A 9,720-nucleotide genomic window follows, 5' to 3' on the forward strand; every position below is an offset into this window, starting at 1 on the left:
TTCATCAAGAACGAAATCGACTTGAACATCGAGCCGTCGCTGGTGAATACCGAAATCATAATGCGCCTTCAGACGGACGTAGATAACGGAGACATTTTCACCGACCAGAACGGATTCATGTTGATGGGCAGGCGAAATAACTGACAGCGTCCGATAGAGACCAACTACTATCCCCTGACAACGATGGTGATTCTAGAGGACAAGGGTAACTCTGCATTCCAGGCAGCCACATGGAGTTGCCGCGTTTGACGATGGCTAGTGATGCTCGACCGGAATGGGCTGGGGCAGGGGGTCACCCACCGAGCGCGTGCTCACAAGGACCGAGTTCGCCATACAGGTATTTATATTCGGGGTCGTGTTTCAGAAACATGTTGGTTTCTCATTGTTTTCTCATTTGTTTTACAATGTTTGAAATTTACATTACATGTCATTTTTGCATACACAAAACAATGGTATCATAACATCTTATAAAAATGATATCTGATCCTAAAGTTTTGAAATTGTCGGTTTGCTTAAACAGACCACACGTTAACATATTGTTTGACGTAGGGCTCACTACTTATCAATTAAATTTTAACTTCTTTTTTATTAAATGCTATTGGATCATACATCTTTTATAGTGTTCATAATAGCACATTATTTTAATCGGATAATGAATACAAATGTATATAGATCTAAATAATCATTATGTTTGCCCGATAAAAACATATAATAACATTGAACATATATATCGTTTTAAAACATGTACACTGTATGTAAATTTCTGGGTATTCCGTGCATAGGCCATATTTTTATGTTCTATTTTTCAATGTTTCTGGAAATACTTCGGGGGCCTGTATTCACATTTCAATTTTAAGACACACGAACAAGCTACATTCTTGAAAGTGTTTTGTTATTTTAAGTGTTTTAATATTTATATTTAATATCATGTAATTCCCATGATAACGACCCACAGTTTAACTGTCTTATATGTATAGAGACCCCAACAGTGCAATGCACACGTCATGTTAATAACCAACGGCGCAAATCTGTTTGTAAATACAATATGAGTCTCGCTCTGGGAATACGGGGACACCTGCCCAAGTTTTCCCAGAGCGACTTTACATGCAGTAGCGTTTTATTCCCGCTGAATAGCCTGGTCGTCAACGAGCATCTTCTAAACAAGTTGCTTGCCTTCTCCATAGAAAAACGAGCCGAAGAATTCACCCGGAAGTTAAAGCTACTTCAATTGAAATCTTTCCCATGTGATCTCACGGTTGCGGGACTAAAACAATTAGTTTCGAACGATCTCGAATCAAGTCGTACGAGCCTAGTTCTTCACCGGAAGTCGCCGCATTGCACATTTCCAGCGGGAAAGGTGCAATGTTCGATCTCGGATGATAAAGTATTTCTCTTGAATGTTATACGTGCCTTAGGTGTGAACCACAGTTTTTAACGTGACTGAGACTTCGCTTTCGTACTTAAATCACGTAAAGTCGTTGACGTTTAATGGAGATATATCTCCCAATTATGGGGAGCTCAGAAGTATTTTGATAAAAGAAAAAATGGTAGTGTTTATATTACATTGTACTGGGAAAAATGGGCTAAATGCATATGCGTTAAGTGTCGTCCCAGTTTAGCACGTGCAGTCCGCCCTGGATAATCAGGGATGACACTTTCCGCTCTACGGTAATTTTCGTTTAAAAGAAGTATCTTCTTAGCGAAAATCCAGTTAAGGCACTGTCTTATCTGGGACGAGACTTTACGGACATGAAATCAGAACCAGTTTTCCCAGAACGAGGCTTCCTTATTGACGTGTTCATTGCTTGCATTAGTAAAACTATTATGTATTGTAATTTTGTTGAAATTCCATTTTGAAATGATGTGATTGTAATTTGAAAAATACGCGCAATTATACATTGCATTCATAAAACTTATTTATTTTTTTAATTTTTTTTAACTATATTGTATACATAATGTTATTGCCGGAAAATAAAAAAATTCAATAAATATTTTTTTTTTATCCTGCTGTTTGTGGTCCGCACTCCGAAGAGAAACAGTTCAAAGATGCTATTATTAATATAAATCACGCGCCTATTTGCTTCGTTCAGCAGTCAATGAACGGCTGAAGTAAAGAAAGAGGATGCATCGCATCAAAATATCTGACAGGACGTCTAAAACACTGTGGCTTATGCATAATACAATTTAACAAATACATAATTCTATTAATGCTTGCGTTATCTTTTATTGTGTTAAATAATCACCATAAAATGCATGAACATGTAAACATATCTTCAAATAAATAGTTGACGTTACATGGACGAAAAATATTTGACAAGTACTGTAATATATTAACATATACATGTATATACATCAACATAGTTAAAATGTATTTTAACATAAATTAACAATTTGAGCAATAAATTGTAGAAACAATTAAACACACCATGAAAAGGTATACATGTATAACAATACATCATTATATAAGCAACGTTCTGTGAAAACAGGGCTTAATGCATGTACGTAAAGTGTCGTCCCAGATTAGCCGGTGCAGTCTGCATAGACTAATCAGGGACAAAACTTTCCAAATAAACTGGATTTGCATTAAGAAGAAACTTCATTCAAACAAACAATTCCATAACAGCGCAAAGTCCCATCCCTGATTAGTCTGTGCAGACTGTACAGAATAATCTGGGACGACACTTTAAGCACATGCAACAATCCTGATTTTCCTAGAGTGAGATTCATATAACAAATGTCAAATAAGTTAAAAACAGTCCGTTAAATAAATGCGCACTAATCAAGAGAAAGGTTGGCATGGACAGCATGTGAAATACGTAATTTAGAAGTTACCGGTACAGCGCTGTGTTACATCGTCTGCATATTGAATATTGCATTACTCGTATCCTTATAGCCATGAAATAAAGTGCAAAAAATAATATTAACCATCGCGCGATATCTTTATTTTCGAAACAGTACGCGTCCAAATGCCGATATTGCAAATCTAATGATGACATTGTATAAAAGTTTTTTTTTGTAATTTCCACAAGCCCTTTTATATCGGATACATACAGATCACATTAAAGCAATTATCGTCTAAACTGCAAAATTACATCGTTACTTAAAATATCCTACGAGATCTTTGATACAATGAAGGTCTCAGCTCAAATAAGAGTCGGCTTAACTGCGTCAGTGGTAACGATATGACTGTGAATAAACCGCGTGACGTCATTAACGTTTACGTCTGAAGCAGATTTTAAGTTCCGCCTCGCTTTTAGGTGACATAACCACATTTTTGCTAGTAACGTAACCAAGACAACGGACGCTGCTACTGCAGGAATGATTTTCACCGGAAGCAACATCGATGCGTCCGCTCAAGTCTCCATGTCTGAAATTGATGATACCAGTCAAGCCATTTTTGTATTATACCACTACATTGATATATGCCTGATATAACGCTGCCTTATACATTTCTTTAATATCACGTCATGTTTGGAAGTAGGTCGTATTACTCGGAATCAACTATAAATTCATCATTTTTGGTAAAAAAAAGAATTAGATTCAACTAAACAAATACTTGGATACCGAGATGTAATATATTTAAGACACAAAAAGCCACACGACAACTAAAAACACGCTTTAAAAATTAATAATCGCAAGTGCGTATGAAGTAATTATTAACACGTCAAACTTTAAACATTATATTTAATCAATCTGAAAATGTAGCGTCATAGCGATTATATGACAGTAACTATTAATTCTCTATAAGTTTAGTGACATCAGTTCACTCCAGTAAAATGCGTAGAATGCAATAACGTTTCGCCATAATTAATTGGCGCTAACAATTTAAAACAGAAGCAATGTTTCTCATTACGTGATAACATATTATTTAAATTATAAAGCGTGTTCATACAGAGACTCAGTAACAAGTAAGAACCAACTATTGGGAACAAAACATTTTCAAAAAACATAAATACTCGTGAGTGCATGTTTTCAGCCGACCACAGCATACGATTACCGTAAACAACGTTTTGATAATCTGACGACATAACAACTTTTTGCACTGGACTAAGCGGAAGTAATATAACAAAATCACCGGTAGTACGTAATTGCGTTCTGCAGATCTCATCTGACCATTGAGGCACTGTGTAAAAGTATGCACATAAACTTACTATTCACAGCATCGAGCGATGCGAAGATGTATATAAAATTATAAGCGTACAATTTCATAGGAGAGTGACGAGACAACGTTTGTTTCAACCTAGAAGTACTGTATAGTAGAGGATGCATATGAAATTACCATTCATGACGTAGTAATGTGATCATTTTTGTTTGACCCTAGAAGTAGTGTGTAGAGAAGTTGATACTAGTAAACTTACCATTAACGACGTAGTGGTGTTAACACTTTTGTCTGGCATTCGAAGTAGTATGTAGAGTAGAAAATGCACGTACACTTACCATTCACGATGTAGAGTGATGTGAACACTTTCGTCTGACACTAAAAATACTGGTCAGAGAAGATGATGCACATAAACTCAAGCTCTGCGTCCCGATCTTCGACGTTGGAGACGGTAAGATTTGACGTCAAGACGCCGTCATGACAACAAAAGATGTCAGTACAAACTAAAGTTCTTCGTAAATATTTTTCATACAATTTTGAGAACATTGTGAATTTGATCGTTTATACTGAATGCTATTAGAGGGATGGTTAATATGCCCGTAATCTTTCAATATGTTAAACAAGCAAATTGACAACGATATTGGCCGTTATATCTCATTTTGAATCAATTCCATTTTAATAAATTTTTAGTGACAGCGTTAAAGCCACTTAAAATCAAGTGTTCGTTGCCAAATAAAGTTTATTTACAATTTCAATTACAAGTTTTGTAACACTGCCTAACTTGAATCAGAGGTAGAGGACGGATGGCCGTCACAATCAATATACCGCCGAATCCTAAACGGCTAACCTATATCTTTCTGGCTGTGATTCCAGTTAGCGTTCCCCTACCAACTAGACCAGCAGTCCCGTCTATTTAATACCAATTTAGCCAGCCGTCCCGTCTATTTAATACCAATTTAGCCAGCCGTCTCGTCTACTTACTAACAATTTAGCCAGCCGTCCCGTCTATTTTATACAAATTTAGCCAGCCGTCCCGTCTACTTACTAACAATTTAGCTAGCCGTCCCGTCTACTTACTATCAATTTAGCCAGCCGTCCCGTCTACTTACTACCAATTTAGCCAGCCGTCCCGTCTTCTTAATACCAATTTAGCAAGCCGTCCCGTCTACTTAATACCAATTTAGCCAGCCGTCCTGTACCTTAATACCAAGTATACCTGGCGTCTCTTCTACTTAATTTCATCTAGGCCAACCGTCCAGTCTAATAACTACAAAATAAGCCAGCCGTCCCGTCTACTTACTACCAACTAAGTCACCCGTCCCGTCTTATTACTACTACCTAAGCCAGCCGTAATATCTACTTACTACTACGTAAGCCAGTGGTTGCGTTTACTTACTTCCAAATACTAGTAAGCAAGCCGTCCTGTCTACTTTTGCCAACTAAGCAAACCGTCCGTTCTACTTCTTATCAACTAAGCAAGTGTAATAACTAAGGTATGTCCAATGATCTCCTTCCAACTAATCCAGCCGCCCCGTCTACTTACTAAGTTTTGTTCTGGACGAATTATGTAAATATTGCATTAAATAAAGAGCGTCACATGCTTTTGTTCGGAAGAAACACTCATCCAATGTTATCCAAAAATAGTTTTTAAATCTAAAAATTCGTTATGTACGCGAAATCAATTCGTGCTGTATATCATTTTGACACCAACATAGTGACATGAGATTGACCAGTGATGCTATCAAATAAAACGCTTTAACTATCTTAGACGTACGTACGAAAACATTATTGACAATGTATGTTTACAAAAAAACATCATGTTAACCATGTGATAAACACTTATATTATTACATATTAAAACCCAGCCATTTGCTGGTTAAATCAAGGGGATGTCTTACTCGGTAAAGCTATTAATAACGTACACTATGATATTTGATTATTTACAGGTTTTACCAGGTAGAAGCACCAACATAATTTTCGAAAATGAAACATTCATATTTCATAAGATTGTGCAATACAACCCGTGATTCAATGAAACCGCAATATTTAATGAATGCGACCGACAGCGTCGAAATATTCGTAATGCGACCCTAATTTAATAAAGAGGCTATACGCGTTTAAATGCATACAAAAATCTAACGACAATGTGCTCAGTCGAGTATAAAAATGAAGTGAATGTGACTTAACTTATATTGCTTAATATGTTATTGACTAAGTCAAAATACGTCTTCATTTATATGATTTAAATTGTACCAGTCTTTACAAGAATAATTTGCAAAAAGTGCTATCTATTTTACCCATAATTTATGTTTTGACTGCTCGCTTTGTTAGATTCAAAATATCTAAGGACTCTCAACATTGAAGAGAATAAGGCCTTTACTATTAGGGAAAAAATAACGTGTCGATCTGCTTGCGTGATTATGTCGTCTGCTGCTAGAACTTCTGTCAACGAGCTATAATCGCTAGCCTTGGATTTCGTGAACCATGTCACCATTCTAACGTCATCTTGATCGCAACCGAAATATCCTGTGCACGGGATAGTCACGTGATCACCCACTTTTGCAGACGTCACACCGCAGGGCAATGGCGCGTTTGGGAACGGACCACGCGCTAGCTGGTCACAGGCGACGACTTTTAGATCGAACTCTGTCCCTGACTCGTCTAATTGGATTGACTTTCCGGAAGGGCGCGTGTATTTGTATCGTCCGGTGTCAGAAAACTGCGCCTGGTTGGTGGCAAGAGTGGCATTCCGTTCCAAAAATAGAATGTCGGATGTATCCGGCGCTATAAGTTCCCACGACTGAGATTCTTCCTCATATTTGTACCAGAAGGTGTCCAATAGTTCTGCATGGTCGCGATCACAACACTGCAGCTCCTGGCATTGACCATACCGGACATACAAGTACTCTGAACGATATACATTTAGAGAGGTTATTAATATGTAACGCGCATAGAGATTGTATTCATATCAAGTCTGACGTACAATTCACTGAATGTTTCATGGTCAAAATATAAATGACCCTCGCTATGGGAAAACCGTGCTTAATTCATGTTTGTAAAGTGTCGTCCCAGATTATCTTGTGCAGTCCGCACACCCTAATCAGGGACGACACGTTCCGCTTAAACTGGATTTTCGCTAAGATGAGACTTCCTTAAACGAAACAATACCATGAGAGCGGAAAGCGTAGTCCCTGATTAGCCTGTGCAAACAGTACAGGCTAATTTAGGACGACAATTTACGCAAATGCATTCGGCCCGGTTATCGTTTACGTGTTTATCTTATATCATAAGCAGTTAATTTAATTAATGAACCTTGCTCTGAGATAACCGAGTAATGCATGAGCTTTAAGTAAAGTCACTGATTATCATGTTCAGTAGCAGTCCACTTGCAAGTACTAAAAGTATATATTATTTGACTTAAATATAGGATCTGGCACGAGTTGTCATATCATACCATATTTTATTAAACGAGTTCAGGAATTGTGTTAGTAAGCGAGCCTTTAGCCTGTCAGATCTTTTTTATCGCATGCTTTTAAATGAGCAAATTAAATAAATATTTACGCAAACATAATGATAAATCCCGAATGTTGTCATTTGACGTTGCAACGTCATTTCAGCAAACTAACTAAATGCGATTGGTCAATAAAAGAAAACTAAGCCAATGAAAAAGCTTAAAAATGTTGTATTACGCATGTGTAATAAACAAATGTAATGGTTGTATTACATGGAAAACAGGGTATAGCATGTGATAATGTACTGTATAATATATCGAAAAACGATTGAATTATTTGGAAAGTTCTGTTGTTATCGTTATATTTTGTGACATAACGAGGATTGTGGACTATCAATTTGAAGCATCAAATGACAAACTTCAAAACATGCAAAAATCGATGAACAAGTCATCTAACTTTAACCACACTACATAAATAACATCAATTATTGCTAGTACCTCTGCTGATGTTACAACAACCACACTACAACAACTACTGCTAAAGTAACTACTGCTACTGCTACCACAACAACAGAAAACTACAACGGCGTCTGCTCCTAATATATACATAGTTAACATATTGTATTAAATAATATATATTATAACTACTGATGCTGCTACAATAGTGATGTTTTAGATTTTAATGAAATATTTAAACGAACCTTAGTAAAATCAGCTCCGTCACTGTAGAGTTGTGTCTGTTCTGTTCTCGAATCCTCAATAGACACTTAATATTTTGTTAGCGTCATATATAATTCCTCTGTCGGTGGGATCCCTTTAAAAATTAGAATTCTTCGAAAACACCCGCAGGGACTCCACATTGCTTATTTAGCTTACTTAGCTCTACGTTGTATTTGTAAGAAAGGTTGCATCATGTTATGATTCATGTAAGCTTTTTCTGCTATTTGTGCAATTGATAGAATAGGAAAATAAAAATAAAAACAATAATAACAATACAACTACTACTACTACTACTACTACTGCTAATAATAATGATAACAATAATAACAGAAATAATAATAAGAAGAAGAAGAAGAAGGAGAAGAAGAAGAAGAAGAAGAAGAAGAAAAAGAAGAAGAAGAAGAAAACATAATAATAAGAATATGAATTGTAGTAATAGGACGACGAAGAAAGAAGAAGAAGAAGACGACGACGAAGAAGAAGAAAAAGAAGAAGAAGAAGAAGAAGAAGAAGAAGAAGAAGAAGAAGAAGAAGAAGAAGAAGAAGAAGAAGAAGAAGAAGAAGAAGAAGAAGGAGAAGAAGAAGAGGGAGAAGAAGAAGAAGGACAAGCAGAATAACCGAAGAAGAAGAAACATCGCAACTCATGCTATAATTAGATTTTAACGTCTCTGCTTAGAGGTCGTCCATAAAGTATGTCACGCTATTTTTTTACACTATTTTACCCTCCCCCACTCCATTCCCCCTGTCACAGCTGTCAAAACTCTCGGACACCCCCCCCCCCCCCACCAAAGTACGTCACACTTTCAAATAATTAACACCAAATAAAAATGTTAACTAAAACACACTTTTTAACTGTATTTATCTATAAAATTTCCACCTTAAAGAACTTATCTGAGAGGCGTATTCCATATTATTGAAATTACTTTGATTTACTGATTGATTTTTATTCAGGTTAAAAACACATAATATACAAGTTATCATTCAAATTTACATAACAATTTTAACCAAAAGTATTTGTGAGATTGCTGCTGATCTAAACCTATGGTGTAAAAGCTGCCATAAATAATATGACATAAGATTTGACAATGAAAAGGAACACAAAAGTGCGACAAGATAAAAAAAAACAACTCCATATAACAGCATACGGCATATGTACGCTTGCCCGGCACAGGCTAATCTGGAACGACACTTTACGCACGTGCATTAAGCCACGTTTTCCCTGAAAGAGGCTCATATTTACCCAAAGATTCATCATGAAGAAACATTCAGTGCGTTTTTGTTCGCTTAATTCCTGATGTGTGAATGTTTGTATTTATTAAACATTGTTTGTTGAATATTAATATGAATTACCGATATATATTTTATTAAAGAATCGTTATTATATTTCTAGCTACATTTTAATAACCATAAACCGTTAATAATATAATTTTCGATAAAACAACCGTTACCA

The sequence above is a fragment of the Dreissena polymorpha genome, chromosome 1 (genome assembly GCF_020536995.1).
Source record: "Dreissena polymorpha isolate Duluth1 chromosome 1, UMN_Dpol_1.0, whole genome shotgun sequence".
NCBI lineage: Eukaryota > Metazoa > Mollusca > Bivalvia > Myida > Dreissenidae > Dreissena > Dreissena polymorpha.